The sequence below is a fragment of the Podarcis muralis genome, chromosome 4, assembly GCF_964188315.1.
Source record: "Podarcis muralis chromosome 4, rPodMur119.hap1.1, whole genome shotgun sequence".
NCBI classification, from domain to species: domain Eukaryota; kingdom Metazoa; phylum Chordata; class Lepidosauria; order Squamata; family Lacertidae; genus Podarcis; species Podarcis muralis.
The window spans coordinates 41,413,150-41,430,484 of NC_135658.1; the positions used below are offsets into that span (position 1 = coordinate 41,413,150).

Below are 17,335 nucleotides of genomic sequence, written 5' to 3' on the forward strand. Positions count from 1 at the left end.
GGCAGCAGGGCTGAGAAATACCCTCTTAATGAGATTTTGGAGAGCCGCTACAGGTCAGAAGAAACAGTACTGGGTCAGAAGGGCCAATGACCTGACTCGACAGTTTCATGTTTTCAGCTGCATCTGCTGATGCAGTTCAACTGTACAACTTCCTTGTTCACCAAGAGTATTATTTGGTTTTGAAGACAGAGCTTGAAATTTTATTTAAGAACCCTTCTGGATTAGACCAAAGGCATTTAGTCCAGCACCCAGTTGTAATGGAGTCTATGAGCCATGTGGTTAGATGTTACACTTCCTAAACAGAAATGACCATCAAAAGCTTATAGAACCTTCCAGTCTACAAAACACTGTGCCTGTCTCAATTGCTTTGAGGTACTGTATCCAAATTGGTTTGCTTTCTTTAGTGCATCCAGTGCTAGAATGTTAATGTATCCCTCAGCTAGGATGAACACATGCGCTCTGTTTGAAGGGCTATTTAAAGATATAGAACCATAAGAAGGGAGAGAAGGGACTTTGAAGTTGTCCATCAGCTGCTAGCACTTGGACAGCAGACTGAGCAGGCATCTGATTACAGTCTTCCTCACTTTGGTGGCATGTATTATACTTCTACAGTGGTTAATTCTCAGTTTGGATCTATGCACAGAAATTAGCACATCCAACCCTCAGGATGATCCTGTATAGTGTTCTCTTTTTCTAATCTGGGGAGAAAATGGTACGAGAGCATGACATAATATCAATATAAATCGCCATTAAGAAAGCAGGTTAATCTTTCTGCTGTAATAATTCCTAAGAGAAGGTTTTTTTGTGTTGACATATAAATGCAACTTAATGGACAATGATTATAATGAGTCAGCCATTGATCTTTCCCCCACTACCCAAATACAAAAATAAAATAAAATTGAACATCTGGCTTTGTGCTACCATTAAAATGTTTTCTTAACTTTATCCCTTCACTTTTTCCCCATGCAAAGCTCATAATGCTTAGCTTTTAAGGATATAACATATTCTGTGGCAGTCCTACAAATGGAAATTATCAACCAAAACATCCGCACTCCTGCGTGGGTGTGGGGGCTGAAACAAAGAATGAAATTAATTCCACAAATGCTTAGATTAATTTGTTGTTTTCTCTATACCTAGGATGTATGGCAGGTGAGCAATTTAGAAGCAAACATATATGTAAATAACTATTCAAATGAGACAAATACTGAATTGTAGAGATGTGTTATAAGCACAATCTTAATGTCTTACCAGCTCAACTCTTGACAGCAAAAGCTGGTCCAGATAAAAACAGTTAGTGAGCATTGGATTCAAATTATTTGCAGGAACTAGATTTTTTGGCCTGGATGGTCAGTTTGAAATTGAACATCTGTAACTATTTCCCAAATCTGGTTGGAAGCAGGAATTTGTGTTCTGGATTCCATTTCACACAATATGAGGGTTCCCCAGAATCTCATGATAGATAACTGGAGAGTAATGGGCAGAATCCAATTTTCGTAGAACTGGTGATAGGCCTGTGCTTGCACAGAAGCATCTAGAACAGAGCTTTCCAAACTGTGTGTCACAACACGTTAGTGTGTCAGCTGCAGTGTGTAGGTGTGTCGTGCAAACGCTCCCCATGCTTCTCCCAGGGCTGGAAAGGGGTTAGTAAATCTGAATTACTGTGTCACGAAATGGCGCATGTCTAAAAAGTGTGTTGCCAACATGAAAAGTTTGGAAAGCTCTGCTCCAGAAGAGTTAATGTGAACTAACTGTGATAGTGCAGGAGCTGAATCTTATGCCTACAAAGAATGCAAGTCAAATATAGCTATACCAATAATTCAGGAATAGATCATCATACTCATATTCAACTAGCATTAGTTAGTTTATCATAGACAAAGGCCAATAAGGAGAGAAGCCTGGTGTGGACACACACGAGGTTTCTCTCCCTCTTTCTTGAAGATAATTGAATGAATCGTTCCAGCATTATCTAATGAAGCTGAATGGTAGAGGATTCAGGATAGACTTCTTCACACAATACATGGTTATCGAATTTACTGCTACAAGATGTGGTGATGTCTACCAGCCTTAGATAGCTTTAGAAGAATATCTGACAAATTCATGGATGACTGCTAGTCATAATGGTTACATGCTACATCCAAGATCAAAGGCCTCTGAATATCAGTAGCTGGGAACAACAGCCCTGGTGTGTTGTTTGTGGGCTTCTCAGAGCCATTGACTTCAAGTTATAAGAAAGGAGATTCCAACTAAACATCTGACAGCAAGAGCTGTTCAACAGTGGAACTGTCTCCCTCAGGACAGTGGAATGGTCTCCCTCCTTACTTGGAGGTATTTAAGCAGAGGTTGGACAGCCATCTGTCATGCATGCTTTAGCTGAGCTTCATCCGTTGCAGGGGGTTTGACTATATTTTCCTAGAAAGTTATGGGGCAAAATGTGTAAGTACTTTTTAAGTGATTTATGTAAAATGAAAGTGAGTGTGGTGTGGCTACCTTGCATATTTTTCCTGGTTCTGAGGAACATGCCCTTTTGCTATTAGGCAGCAACAGCATCACAAATCTGCTTGTAAAATCTGGTGCTTCCAGAACTCTCTGAAATTTGAAATGTGTGCACTTGTCCAAAAAGTTTTCGCGCAACCCCTGGTTTATAATACATATCAGTCAGAAAATTTCATTTAGTTGTTTATATAATGCCATTTATGTACACAGCATGTTGCAAATAACAGTTTGACAGGTCCCTACAGACAAGCAGCATACAATTTTTTTAAAAGAAAGAAAGAAAGCAGAAGACCACTGTTTGGACAGATACATGAATTTTGGTGTTTTGGATATCCTACCAATAATGAATTCATTTCCCAAGTTTGAATCCTCATTTTAAAAACAGCTTCCTCCATGCACACAAAAATGAGTTATCAGCAGATTTGGAAGAAACCCCAAGTTGGCAGAAGTTTAAAAAAAATCCTTACCAAAAAACCCCTCTTAATTTAGGGAGGGAGGACACATCAAAACAGCCCAGTTAAAAATGAGCAAGCTTAGGGGTCAAGAGCAGGGAAGGAGTTTCCTAGAAGAGGGTTTACTCAGTTGACTAGAACATTAACAGGAACACTCCCACTGCAACATTTGTTGAAAGCCTCACTAGTACCTTTGCAGTACAAAATTAATAAAGTCACAAGTTTTTGAAGATGAGCAGAGGCATTTTTAATTCAGTTGGTGATGTTTCTAAAACTGTAAGACTGGGTTTTGACTTGCTCCGAGTTTCTCATTTTCTTTGAAGTCATAGCAGCTGTGCATTTTCATATAATCAGATATTAGTGCTGAAGTAGGGGGAAATCACATGGGTTGAGCAAGTATTTTGTGAAGCTATTTTGCTTCTAAATCCAAGATGCTTCATCATTCTGCTTTAGCAAGTCCAATCACTGAATTAATTTCATCCCTAAATCCTCTCATTTACTTTCTGCACAAGGCAGAATGTCAAGTAAACTGTTTTAAAACAAAGGTAATATTAGGAGGAGATGTAAATCTGATGGTGGCGTGTGAAACTCTACAGCGGCTTATACACCTTCCTGATCTGAATCCGTAAGGCATTTTTTCTTACTGTTAAATAAAAATGAATGGCTTAAGATGGACGGTGCTTGTGAACAGAACATGCCAGATGCGGCTGAAGCTGACAACATAATCTTAGTGTGTTACTAGGGAAACACAAAAATGTATTCCAAATGCCCTCCTCACCCTGCCTAGCTAGACAGTAAATTGAACTTCAGATACTTGTGAGCACACGCAAAGACCCTGCTCCCTTTTATTCTGAATTCAGTAATCTGCAATAGCTACTATCCACCTATTTACAGTCACGTGGACAGCAGCATCAACAGAAATACACACTGAAAGATATTTTTAAGAGTTGTTCAACTTTGGCATACTGGATTCCTTTCTGAGTCTCTTATATGCCTGTTTCATCATGGTCTGGTCTGGTCTGAGGAAGTATTGAAGGTTTAAAAAGCAGCTTGAGAATTAAAAGCTATTTCTTTTATATGAAAACTTGCAATGAAGTAGCGAAAGAAAAGAATTTTAGACTAAGGGGACATATTGTTTTCTTGTATTTTCTTGTTATTTAAGTAGTCTAAAATCTCTCAGAGAGGGCAGATAGCATTCAAAAAGTTGGACGTAGGCTGCAGAACTAAGAGAAATTACAACAACCAAAGAATGTTTAAAGCTTACCTAAAGGTAAACGTAAACCATTAGGTCCAGTTGCAGACAACTCGGGTTGTGGAGCTCATCTCGCTCTATAGGCTGAGGGAGCCAGCGTTTGTCTGCAGACAGCTTCCAGGTCATGTGGCCAGCATGACTAAGCCGCTTCTGGCAAATCAAAACAGCACACAGAAATGCCGTTTACCTTCCCGCTGGAGCGGTACCTATTTATCTACTTGCACTTGACGTGCTTTCGAACTGCTAGGTGGGTAGGAGCTGGGACCGAACAACGGGAGCTCACCCCATCGCAGGGATTCGAACCACCAACCTTCTTGATCGGCAAGCCCTACATAGAGCCAAATTTGTTCTGATTGTAAATTGCTTTGTAACAAAAATGGTAACCTGAGTAATGTAGCTGGCTCCTTGTATCTATCTAGATTTTAGCTGAATAGATGTAATTTTGACTGGACACACAGGGAACATTACAATATGATAACATTGTGTGCCTGATAGATGCTAGCACAGAAAAGCTTAATGAAAGAAGCTTTCCCAGAGGACTGCCAAAAACAACAGCTGATTCCTGATACTAAAGGCACACACAAGAAAACATACTACAACAGATTACAAATGACATATACTGTTGTTCAGTAATCCTCTTCTGTGTAGAGTAGGAATGTCTTATTCAATGCATGCAACAAGAAGACCCTACCAGCAGAATACTGATATGCAAAAAACAAGAGCTGATCCACAGCACTATCTTCCATATCTGGAAATGTAATTTGTATTTCCAGGGAGTAATAAAGGGATCCCATGCAGATTAGCAGAGCAAACCTGCAGATTTGTCTCTGAAAGCATTAGAAATTCTTAGTGGCCATGGAATAAGAGGATAGGTGTTCCTAAATATTAGTAATGGATTAAAAAACAAGAAGACAGTAATAAACAGAAAAAATAATAATTACAGTGGGCAGTAATTGTGGAGTTCCTCAAGGATCCAAATTCAGATAAACGGTCTGTTCTGGAATCAGGGTAAACAGTACGGTAGTCATGTTTTTATGAGGCCTATATTCTCCCCCTATACCAAAGATGTTTCTGCTGTAAATGCCACCCCCAGCTAGCTGCCAGTTTTGGATCCCAGCCATGGAAAAAGCTATTTAAAAACAAGCTCCAGAAAGCAATTTCAGGAGAGAATCATCAGGCAGGGGAAAGTTTACATTCTCCTAATCCACCTACCAATTCCCATTTGCACAGAGAGGGCTACCTGAACGGAAAAAGGTAAAAGGCGGATCTACACGGATCCTCGTGAATTCATATGATTTTTTCATTCAAATTAAATAAAACCACCATGATACTGTAGACCATGTCTTACTCTGTAGAAAGCATCAAAAAAATCACGCATCCACTGTTTTGGGGGGGCGCAGGGGCGCAAAAACATGGTTAAAAAACACGGATCCTCATGGATCCTCATGATTTTTGCGCTAGATCAGCCCAAACTCACTTTCAAATTACAAATCATGTCCAGGGGCACAACATCCACCACAGAAATCACGCATCCACGGCTTCCTGGCGAAACCGTGGCCCAAAAACGTGGTTTTCAAGAACGGATCTTCATGGATCCACACGCTTTCTGCATCGGGCCAACCCAAACTCACCGTCAAATCACATATCATAGTAAGGGGCACAGCCTACAACACAAAAAACTCGGATCCACACCTGCCTGGCCACGCCCTGGCCCAAAAACGTGGTTCCGAAGCACGGATCCTCATGAATCCTTATGATTTTTGCACTAGATCAGCCCAAACTCACCGTCAAATCACACATCATGTCCAGGGGCACAGCTTACACCACAAAAAACTCGGATCCACGGCTTCCTGGCCATTCCATGGCCCAAAAACGTGGTTCCAAAGCACGGATCCTCATGGATCCTCACGCTTTCTGCATTGTGCCAACCCAAACTCACTATCAAATCACACATCATTCCCAGGGGCACAGCCTGCACCACAAAAAACTCGGATCCACGGTTATCTGGCAATGCCATGGCCCAAAAACGTGGTTCCAAAGCACGGATCCTCATGGATCCTCACGCTTTTTGCATTGGACCAACCCAAACTCACCGTCATATCACACATCATTCCCAGGGGCACAGCATCCACCACATAAATCACGGATCCACGGCTTCCTGGCCATACCGTGGCCCAAAAACATGGTTTTCAAGAACGGATCCTCATGGATCCTCACGCTTTTTGCATTGGGCCAACCCAAACTCACTGTCAAATCACACATCATGTCCAGGGGCACAGCTTACACCACAAAAAACTCGGATCCACGGCTTCCTGGCCACTCCATGGCCCAAAAACGTGGTTTTAAAGCACAGATCTTCATGGATCCTCACGCTTTTTGCATTGGGCCAACACAAAATCACTGTCAAATCACATATCATAGCCTGGGGCACAGCCTACACCCCAAAAAACTCGGATCCACACCTGCCTGGCCATACCGTGGCCCAAAAACGTGGTTCCGAAGCATGGATCCTCATGGATCCTCATGATTTTTGCACAAGACCAGCCCAAAGTCACTATCAGATCAAACATCATGGCCAGGGGCACAGCATCCACCACAAAAAACTCGGATCCACGGCTTCCTGGCCATACCGTGGCCCAAAAACGTGGTTCCGGACCACGGATCCTCATGGATCTTCACGCTTTTTGCATTGGACCACCCCAAACTCACTGTCAAATCACACATCATAGCCAGGAGCACAGCCTACACCACAAAAGTCACGGATCCATGACTTCCTGGTAAATCCATGGCCCGAAAATGTGGTTTTGAAGGACGGATCCTCATGGATCCTCACGCTTTTTGCATTGAGCTACCCTAAACTCACCGTCAAATCACACATCATGTCCAGGGGCACAGCCTACACAACAAAAAACTCGGATCCACGGTTATCTGGCAACGCCATGGACCAAAAACGTGGTTTCGAAGCACGGATCCTCATGGGTCCTCATTATTTTTGCACTAGATCAGCCCAAAGTCACCATCAGATCAAACATCATGGCCAGGGGCACAGCATCCACCACAAAAATCATGGATCCACGGCTTCCTGGCCATACCGTGGCCCAAAAACGTGGTTTTGAAGGTCGGATCTGCACGGATCCTAACGCTTTTTGCATTAGGCCACCCCAAATTCACTGTCATATCAAACATCATGTCCAGGGGCACAGCCTGCAGCACAGAAAACTCAGGTCCACGGTTATCTGGCAATGGCATGGCCCAAAAACGTGGTTTTGAAGGTCGGATCTGCACAGATCCTAACGCTTTTTGCATTAGGCCACCCCAAATTCACTGTCATATCAAACATCATGTCCAGGGGCACAGCCTGCAGCACAGAAAACTCAGGTCCACTGTTATCTGGCAACGGCATGGCCCAAAGACATGGTTTTGAAGCACGGATCCTCATGGATCCTCACGCTTTTCGCATTGGGCCAACCCAAACTCACCGTCAGATCACACGTCATAGCCATGGGCACAGCCTGCACTACAAAAAACACGGATCCACGGCTTCCTGGTCATACCGTGGCCCAAAAACGTGGTTTTGAAGCACGGATCCTCATGGATCCTCACGCTTTTTGCACTAGATCAGCCCAAATTCACCATCAAATCACACATCATCGCCGGCGGCACAGCCCGGACCACAAAAAACTGAGATCCACGGCTTCCTGGCCATACCGTGGCCCAAAAACGTAGTTTTGAAGCACGGATCCTCATGGATCCTTACGCTTTTCGCATTGGGCCAGGCCAAACTCATCATAAAAGCTTTTTGACACCTAATCGTCTCCGCCTCTCATTGCGCGGGAGTCTCCTGCGCAGGGTGGGCGTGGGTAGCGGAGTGCCTGGGCTCTCTTCACTGACTTCCAGGGAAGAATCCCGGAGCCCTTCCACCTCCTCTTCCCATTGCTCTCCTGGACTCTTGGTGTAACGCGTATTTCCTTCCCCTTCCACCGAGCTGAGTCTCCCCCTTGTGCTAGGACCTTCACCTGCAGAGTCTGAGACCCTCTCCTTCTCCCGTGTCTCTGATGTCAGTTCCCTGACAGGTTGCTAATACACCAGAGGACAGGGTCAGAATTCAAAATGACCTGAATAGCCTAGAGAGCTGGGCCAAAACCAACAATATGGAGTTCAATAGGGAGAAATGTAAGGTACTACACCTGGATAGAAAAAATGAAATGCACAGGTGGGGGACACTTGGCTTGACAACAGTACCAGTGAAAGGGATCTGGGAGTCTTAGTTGACCACAAGCTGAATATGAGTCAACAGTGTGATGTGGCAGCTAAGAACGCCAATGCAATTCTGGGCTGCATCAATAGGAGTATAGTGTCTAGATCAAGTGAAGGAATGCTACCACACTATTCTGGTTGGTCAGACCACACCTGAAATACTGTGTCCAGTTGAAGAAGGATATTGTCAAGCTGGAACATGTCCAGAGGTGGGTGACCAAAATGTAAAAGGTCTGTAATCCAAGCCCTATGAGGAGAGACTTAGGGAGCTGGATTTGTTTAATCTAGAGAAGAGAAGATTAAGGAGTGACATGATAGCCATGTTTAAATATTTGAAGGGATGTCATGTTGAAGAGGGAGCAAGCTTGTTTTCTGCTGTTCTAGAGACTAGGATGCAGAATAATAGATTCAAACTATGGGAAAAGAGATTCCACCTGGGCGCGGTAATCCAGTCAGGGAAAAAGGGAGGCATACTATGTTTAGGGCACCATTTCCAGCCTCTTCTCCTTTTCGGGGTGAGAATAGTGGATCCTAAAAAGGGCTGCTCAGTCATGGATACAGCTGCTGAGCTGCTCAACTGCCTTATTCCTTGAGTCAGAACGACTGAACGCCCATGTGTCGGTTCATGACTAGGGGCTTCACATTCCTGCCCCTGTAGCCATTTAGTGATCGCCATGGGGGTTGGGTTTGGGGGGGGTTGGGTTGGGTTTTTGGAAGATGCCTGTGCGTGAATTTGTTTTATGTGTGTAGATCAGTGCACACTGACCAACGCACAGCCTTCGCAGTAGGGCTCTGTTCTGATGGCATGAGTAGTCACGACAAACTGGTGGATCCTATCTCATGCAGCCTTCATCCGCCTTCACAGCCGTTGTAACACACTGCTTGTTATCACCCGCCTGTTCTGCCATTGAGGACTTCTTGGCTCATTCTTTGTCTAGCTCCTTCCCTGTTATGTACTAAGCTTGGATCCTAGAACAATAGGCAAGTAGGATCCTAGAATGCAAGAATTGATTGGCTTGCAGGAAAGACCAATCAGGCTCCAGGAGGGAAGCAGAACCAGCCATTCAGACGGGACTCATTGTGTAAATAATGTATATAAAAGCCTGAGGTTTTGGGGGAAATTCAGTCACTGTTTTACAAGCTGCAATAAAGAGCATGAAATCACTACAGGACTCTGAGCATATTTAATTTTCTTTGACCTTACCACCTTGGGTGACCCTGCTGGGAGTACGAGATTCCCAACGGCTTCACTCACAAGGGTCATAGGAATGTGCAAGCCCACTCACCATGACAAGTGAGAGAACTGAGATAGATTGCACTGAGCCCTGGTCTCATTAGACAAAGTGTTCCACCAAAAAGGCTCTGGCTCTGGTTGAGGACAGCTGGATATGTTTTGGGCCAGGGACCACCAGTAGGTTGCTGTTAGATGAGCATCACACTCATGGGGGTGTATTGGAAGATAATTCCCACAGATAAGAAAGGTCACAGACTGTTTAGGGCTTTAAAGATTAGCACCAAAACATTGAACCTGATTTGATACTCCACCTGGAGCCAATCCAGCTGATTAACAACCAACTGAATGTGGGCTCTCCACAAAGTCCAAGAAAGAACTCATGCATCTGCATTTTAGACCATTTGGAGTTTCTGGAGCAGTCTCAAGGGTAGCCCTGCATATCTCTATCTCTCTCTCTCTCTCTCTCTCTCTCTCACACACACACACACACACACACACACACACACACACACACACACATATTTAAACCCTGCACTCCCCGGCTCAGGTGTATAGCAAGTTAAAGTACTCTAGTACTGTATGCAGGTGACTACTGCATGGATCACCATGGCTAGGTTGGAAAGGGACAGGTACAGTGCCGATTGCCTAACCTGACATAGATTCAAAAATTCCAGTTTGGCTACATTTGTGACCAATGCCTCCATAGAGACAGAAGCATCCAGGATCACACCAGGACTCCTGATGGCAGCTACAGGTGACTATTGCACCCCATGAAGAGCTGGGAGCTGGCAAACCAAACTGAAATTATTCTGGCCCAGCCATTGGACGCCCATCTTTAAAGGATAGAGATTCAGCCGACACTGTTTCCTCCATCCCAGCACACCCACCTAAAAATTGGCCAATATATCCAGGGTAGCATCTGGCCAGGGCCATGAAGCAGTAGATCCATGATGTTTGTGGTCAGATCTGTGGTTATGTACAAGATATGTGAATGAAGGGTGAATTTGGGGTTCCCCAATGCAAAAAGTGTGATGATCCATGAGGATCCGTGCTTCAAAACCATGTTTTTGAGCCATGGAGTGGCCAGGAAGCCATGGATCCGTGATTTTTCTGGTGCAGGCTGTGCCCCTGGAAATGATGTGTGATTTGCCGTTGATTTTTGGTTGGCCCAATGAAAAAAGCGTTAGGATCCATGAGGATCCGACCTTCAAAACGACGTTTTTGGGCCATGGTGTTGCCAGATAACCGTGGATGCTAGTCTTTTGTGGTGCAGACTGTACCCCTGGACATGATGTGTGATTTGATGGTGAGTTTGGGGTGGCCCAATGCAAAAAGCGTGAGGATCCATGAGGATCCGTGCTTCGGAACCACGTTTTTGGGCCACAATATGGCCAGGAAGCCGTGGATCCGAGTTTTTTGTGGTGCAGGCTGTGCCCCTGGCCATGATGTGTGATTTGACGGTGAGTTTGGGTTGGCCCAATGCAAAAAGCGTGAGGATCCATGAGGATCCGTGCTTCAAAACCACGTTTTTGGGCCATGGAGTGGCCAGGAAGCCGTGGATCCGTGATTTTTGTGGTGGATGCTGTGCCCCTGGCCATGATGTTTGATCTGATAGTGACTTTGGGATGGTCTTGTGCAAAAATCAGGAGGATCCATGAGGATCCATGCTTCGGAACCACGTTTTTGGGCCACGGTATGGCCAGGCAGGTGTGGATCCGAGTTTTTTGGGGTGTAGGCTGTGCCCCAGGCTATGATATGTGATTTGACAGTGATTTTGGGTTGGCCCAATGCAAAAAGCGTGAGGATCCATGAAGATCCGTGCTTTAAAACCACGTTTTTGGGCCACGGTATGGCCAGGAAGCCGTGGATCCATGATTTTTGTGGTGCAGGCTGTGCCCCTGGATATGATGTGTGATTTGACAGTGATTTTGGGTTGGCCCAATGCAAAAAGCGTGAGGATCCATGAGGATCCGTGCTTCAAAACCACGTTTTTGGGCCTTGGAGTGGCCAGAAGCCGTGGATCCGAGTTTTTTGTGGTGTAAGCTGTGCCCCTGGACATGATGTGTGATTTGACAGTGAGTTTGGGTTGGCCCAATGCAAAAAGTGTGAGGATCCATGAGGATCCGTGCTTCAAAACCACGTTTTTGGGCCATGGATTGGCCAGGAAGCCGTGGGTCCGAGTTTTTTGTGGTGTAAGCTGTGCCCCTGGGAATGATGTGTGATTTGACGGTGAGTTTGGGTTGGCCCAATGCAAAAAGTGTGAGGATCCATGAGGATCCGTGCTTCGGAACCACGTTTTTGGGCCATGGCATTGCCAGATAACCGTGGATCCGAGTTTTTTGTGGTGCAGGCTGTGCCCCTGGGAATGATGTGTGATTTGATAGTGAGTTTGGGTTGGCACAATGCAAAAAGCGTGAGGATCCATGAGGATCCGTGCTTTGGAACCACGTTTTTGGGCCATGGAGTGGCCAGGAAGCCGTGGATCCGAGTTTTTTGTGGTGTAAGCTGTGCCCCTGGACATGATGTGTGATTTGACGGTGAGTTTGGGGTGGCCAAATGCAAAAAGCGTTAGGATCCGTGCAGATCCGACCTTCAAAACCACGTTTTTGGGCCACGGTATGGCCAGGAAGCCGTGGATCCATGATTTTTGTGGTGCAGGCTGTGCCCCTGGGAATGATGTGTGATTTGATGGTGAGTTTGGGTTGGCCCGATGCAGAAAGCGTGAGGATCCATGAGGATCCGTGCTTCGGAACCACGTTTTTGGGCCTTGGAGTGGCCAGGAAGCCGTGGATCTGAGTTTTTTGTGGTGTAATCTGTACCCCTGGGCATGATGTGTGATTTGACAGTGAGTTTGGGTTGGCCCAATGCAGAAAGCGTGAGGATCCATGAGGATCCGTGCTTCAAAACCACGTTTTTGGGCCACGGTATGGTCAAGAAGCCGTGGATCCGTGATTTCTGTGGTGCAGGCTGTGCCTCTGGACATGATGTGTGATTTGTCCGTGAGTTTGGGGTGGCCCGATGCAAAAAGCATGAGGATCCATGAGGATCTGTGGTTCAGAACCAAGTTTTTGGGCCACGGTTTCGCCAGGAAGCCGTGGATACGTGATTTTTGTGTTGCATGCTGTGCTGCTGGCCATGATGTTTGATCTGATGGTGACTTTGGGCTGATCTAGTGCAAAAATCATGAGGATTCCTGAGGATCTGTGCTTCGGAACCACGTTTTTGGGCCAGGGCGTGGCCAGGCAGGCGTGGATCCGAGTTTTTTGTGGTGTAGGCTGTGCCCCTTATTATGATATGTGATTTGACGGTGAGTTTGGGTTGGCCCAATGCAGAAAGCGTGTGGATCCATGAAGATCCGTTCTTGAAAACCACGTTTTTGAGCCACGGTTTCGCCAGGAAGCCGTGGATTCGTGATTTTTGTGGTGGATGCTGTGCCCATGGCCATGATGTTTGATCTGATGGTGACTTTGGGTTGATCTTGTGCAAAAATCATGAGGATTCATGAGGATCCGTGCTTCGGAACCACGTTTTTGGGCTAGGGCGTGGCCAGGCAGGCGTGGATCTGAGTTTTTTGTGGTGTAGGCTGTGCCCCTGGCTATGATGTGTGATTTGACGGTGAGTTTGGGTTGGCCCAATGCAAAAAGTGTGAGGATCCATGAGGATCCGTTCTTGAAAACCACGTTTTTGGGCCATGGTATGGCCAGGAAGCCATGGATCCGTGATTTCTGTGGTGGATGTTGTGCCCCTGGACATGATGTGTAATTTGAAAGTGAGTTTGGGCTGATCTAGTGCAAAAATCATGAGGATTCATGAGGATCCGTGTTTTTTAACCATGTTTTTGCGCCATTGCGGCACCACGAAACAGTGGATGCGTGATTTTTTTGGTTCCTCCTACCGACTAAGATGTGGTCTACAGTAGCATGGTGTTTTTATTTTGTTTCAATATAAAAATCATATGAATTCATGAGGATCCGTGCCTCGGATCCATGTTTTTATGGTGCTGCAGCGCGGCAAATTGTTGAATCCACGTTTTTTATAGTCCAGTTTGTAGGCGTGCCTTCTAGGTGTGATTTGACACTGCATTTGTTGGAATTATTTTTAAAAAACTGGAGGATCCATGAGGATCCGTGTAGATCCGCCTTTTATGCAGACCCTACCTGAACTAAGAATTAATTAACCAAAAATTATTATCATAAAGAGACATTAAAGAGCAGTAAGAGACAGAAAAAAGTATCCACTGCTGTTATCCTTGCTGTAGGGAAAAGCAGGCTAAGGACATGTAGGGAGAGGAAACTGCCAGGCCTCTGAATTTGGCTTTTTAAGGCCGTTTGGGGCAAACCTCACTCATATCATATGATGTCAGGTGGTTGGCTAATGGTGGGCTAATGCCACAGGTTCTCTCACCCCTGCTGCAAAAGATGAAGTCGTATGCTCAAGATGAAGGGGTCAGAGCGGCCCTTACTTACCATTTTGTACTTACTGAAACTGCTTAGCCTTAAGAGCGCTTCTTTGTCCTTTTCACACATGAGGGAAGTGGTTGCTGCTTCCTCAGGAGAATATAGGGTTTTCATATAGGGTTTTTATGGAGATTCAGCATCTCAAGGGGAAAACCTGCCTTTTATTCTGGATAGAAACTATTTAGGCCTACAGCCTCTCCACACAGCTAAACAGTCACTTTAAGCACCACAGCAAGTTCTTCCCACACTCCCATAGGAGGCAGTGGGGCTGCTCTTCCAAGCATTCCACCAGGCCTTTGGTCAGGGCGCAGCCTGACCCCCTCCTCTGGCAATCGGCAATATGCACAGAATTTGGCTTGATGGTTGCCATTAATTTGATTTAAATTTAATTTGATTTAATTAATTTTATAATGAATGTTTTAGAATGTCAGATTATTTTGATTGTTGTTAGCCGCCCTGAGCCCAGCTTCGGCTGGGGAGGGCGGGATATAAATAAAATTTATTATTATTATTATTATTATTATCATTAATCCTCAAGTTACCAAAAGGGCTGTTTCCACATACTTTCACCTTACTAGGCCTCACCACTGCAAATAGGCTTTTAAAAAAAAAAAACCACTCAAAGGGGGGTAGGGGAGCCTGTTTGAGAATGAGAAATATTTAGGGGATTAATCCTTCTCCCATAAGCCAGTTCTGCCTCCTGTGTGGTGTCCATCTTTAAGTGGGGTGAGGTAGGACTTACTGTATTGCTTGATGGGCATTTTAGGAATATAGTATTGTGTGTCATTTTAAATTTGGCTTATCTGTTTGCATTTTGTTGTTTAATTATAGCACTTATTACTGAGCATTTGGACAGAATACAGCTTGCATGTTTTTCTATCTCCAAAGGTAAATGAGCAAGAGAGAGGAACTGAACTACTGTATCTGTAGCCCCCCCGCCCCCAGGAATATTCCTGGCTGTTTTTCAAACAGAGGCTGGTTCCTTCAAGTTACAAGCACGCAATTGGCCTCAACCAGAAGTCAGGCATTTAGTGTTGCTGGTCTTACGTACTTCCAGCAGATTCTTGCAGTGAAACATGCTTCCAGTGGAGATTCAGCAGGCATCCTTGTTTATGACTGTCAGGTGTCTCTTGAAGACTTTTTTATGGTGATAGGCATATCTTCTCGATTAGCTAGGCATTTGAATGATTTTGTGCTGTTTTTACGTTTTATTTAGATATAGTTGTACACCATCCTGGTGTTTTATAGGATTTATGCTTTTATAAAGCAGCCATCCCATGGACACTCTCAGAAGTACAGTTGTGGTATACTGTGGTCCATTGTGTCTGTGTACCTGCTTACAACATGGGCAGTCCCCAGTACATGGTTTATCTTCATACCATTGCCAGTCTTAGCAGCAACTTATAGTAGTCCAGAAACAAGCCTTGATGCAGCGACTAAGAGTTTCAAGTGGCCCCCCACTAAGCAACTATATTGTATGAGTGGCCCTGTGATGTAGGGGTGGTTTTGAGTTTAATGAAATTTTTACTCTGACCCCTCTTCATACAACTGTATGCATGCCTCACAATCACAATTTGTGACTGTATATCAAAGGTGGGGATGGCAGCATGCTTTTCTTCGGGTAAGGACCAGTGGCGCAGTCCTGCTCTTCCTTAACCATAGGTTATTTTATTTTGGACATTCCTGCAAGTGCGCTATGAATAACAGAATCCAAATTTTAGAGTACACCCAGGTGTGAAATTGAGGTACATCCAGGTAAGTAGTTTGTCCCTCAGTTTAGTATAGAAGATCTCATTAACAATGGATATTCCATGTTCTCTTGTTCTTTGCACCTTTTTCACACATTCACAGTAGCCTTCAGATGTTCTTAGAAGTGTACAGAAGCAGAGTAGGAAAAGGACTACTATCTGGCTTTACAGTCACTCCCTAAGCACCTGCCACCCTGTAATTTCAGCTTAGATCTCACAATGAGGATTTGGGTTGGAAACTTTCCATGAGTGTAAATTCCTGTGATGCCTGTCTTTTTGTCAGCAGATTGTGTCATTACATTTTGTGACTGATGATAGAAGAGGAAGCTAACTGTGTGCCTCTGATGAGCTGAAGAGAAGCCTGGCAGATGAAACCTGTTACTATTCAATATTTCTCCATGATATCACAAGCTTCTGTTTTTGTTTTAGATTAGATCATCCAAACCCTGAAGCAGTTAAATTTAACAATGATTAGTTGGGGAAAGTGTGTAAGGTTTAAACATGGCAAACTGCAGTCAATCTAAAACAGAAGTGAAAGCTTCCAAATTTATTGTGGCCACACCAGAGGAGTGCAGAGTCCAATGCTGAGTTAAATGTTGACTGAGGTTTGTTCTTGTAGTGCTAGAACCAAAATTTTGTGTCAAACAATACGCCTAAGGGAGAGCATGATGGCCATCTCATTCCCATATAAAACTGCCATTCAAGTATGTTTAGAATCACAGCTAATGACACTAAGTCAAATTATGGCTTAGTTGCTGTGGTAACTTGCTCTAAGATGTAGGATTTTAGGACAACTTTATAGACTGAAAACTGCACAAATTAATGGTAGATGTACAGAATTAAGGTGGCTGGATAGTAACTCTTAATAAGTTTCCATTTCCAATAGCTACTATTCAGAAATAAGTAAATTTTGCAAAAACACTTAAGTGGTTTTAATTAGGAATTAGGTAGGAGGAAACCCAACCCAGAAGGGTGGGGTATATTATTATTATTATTATTAAGTGTCTTATTCTTATCATCACCCACTGCCTTATTATTAGCATTAAGATACAGTACCATCAATATAGCCCATTTTTTCCAACAGACTTTGATCCAGAAGGCTACATGGCTGGATCTGTGCACACAGTCGAGTATTGCAACAGCAGTCTTCTGTGCTGTATGACAAGCTGCTTTTTATCAGAGCTTCCAAAGCAATTCAGATAATATATAGTCACACACTCCTAAAATTAAACATTTAACTTTAGCACATAAAATAAAAGTTCTGACTTAAATGTCTTTTAAGAAGGCAGAATAAGTTTCTAGTCAACTTACAAGTTATGTAAGTCTCCAAACCCCAATAGGATTTCTGTGGGGAAGGGTGGAAACTGAAATTTCTGTAGTCAGTAGAGAATGTGATGTGTTGATTTCCTCACATAGTGGTCAGAAAAAGACAAACACAAATG

General features: G+C 44.2%; 1 protein-coding gene across 2 annotated transcripts in view; it reads right to left on the minus strand.

The window, feature by feature from the left end:
- Positions 1 to 14,628, minus strand: part of GABRR3 (gamma-aminobutyric acid type A receptor subunit rho3) — a 38,953-nt gene extending 24,325 nt beyond the window's left edge. Inside the window, exon 1 of one of the 2 annotated variants that reach the window (XM_028726810.2) lies at positions 14,155 to 14,628. The gene's annotated coding sequence lies outside the window, so the exon portion shown is untranslated. Of the gene's footprint in view, positions 1 to 5,138; positions 5,435 to 14,154 lie in introns of those variants that run through there. The other variant, XM_077927240.1, reaches the window with a different exon arrangement.
- Between the last annotated feature and the right edge of the window lie 2,707 nt (positions 14,629 to 17,335).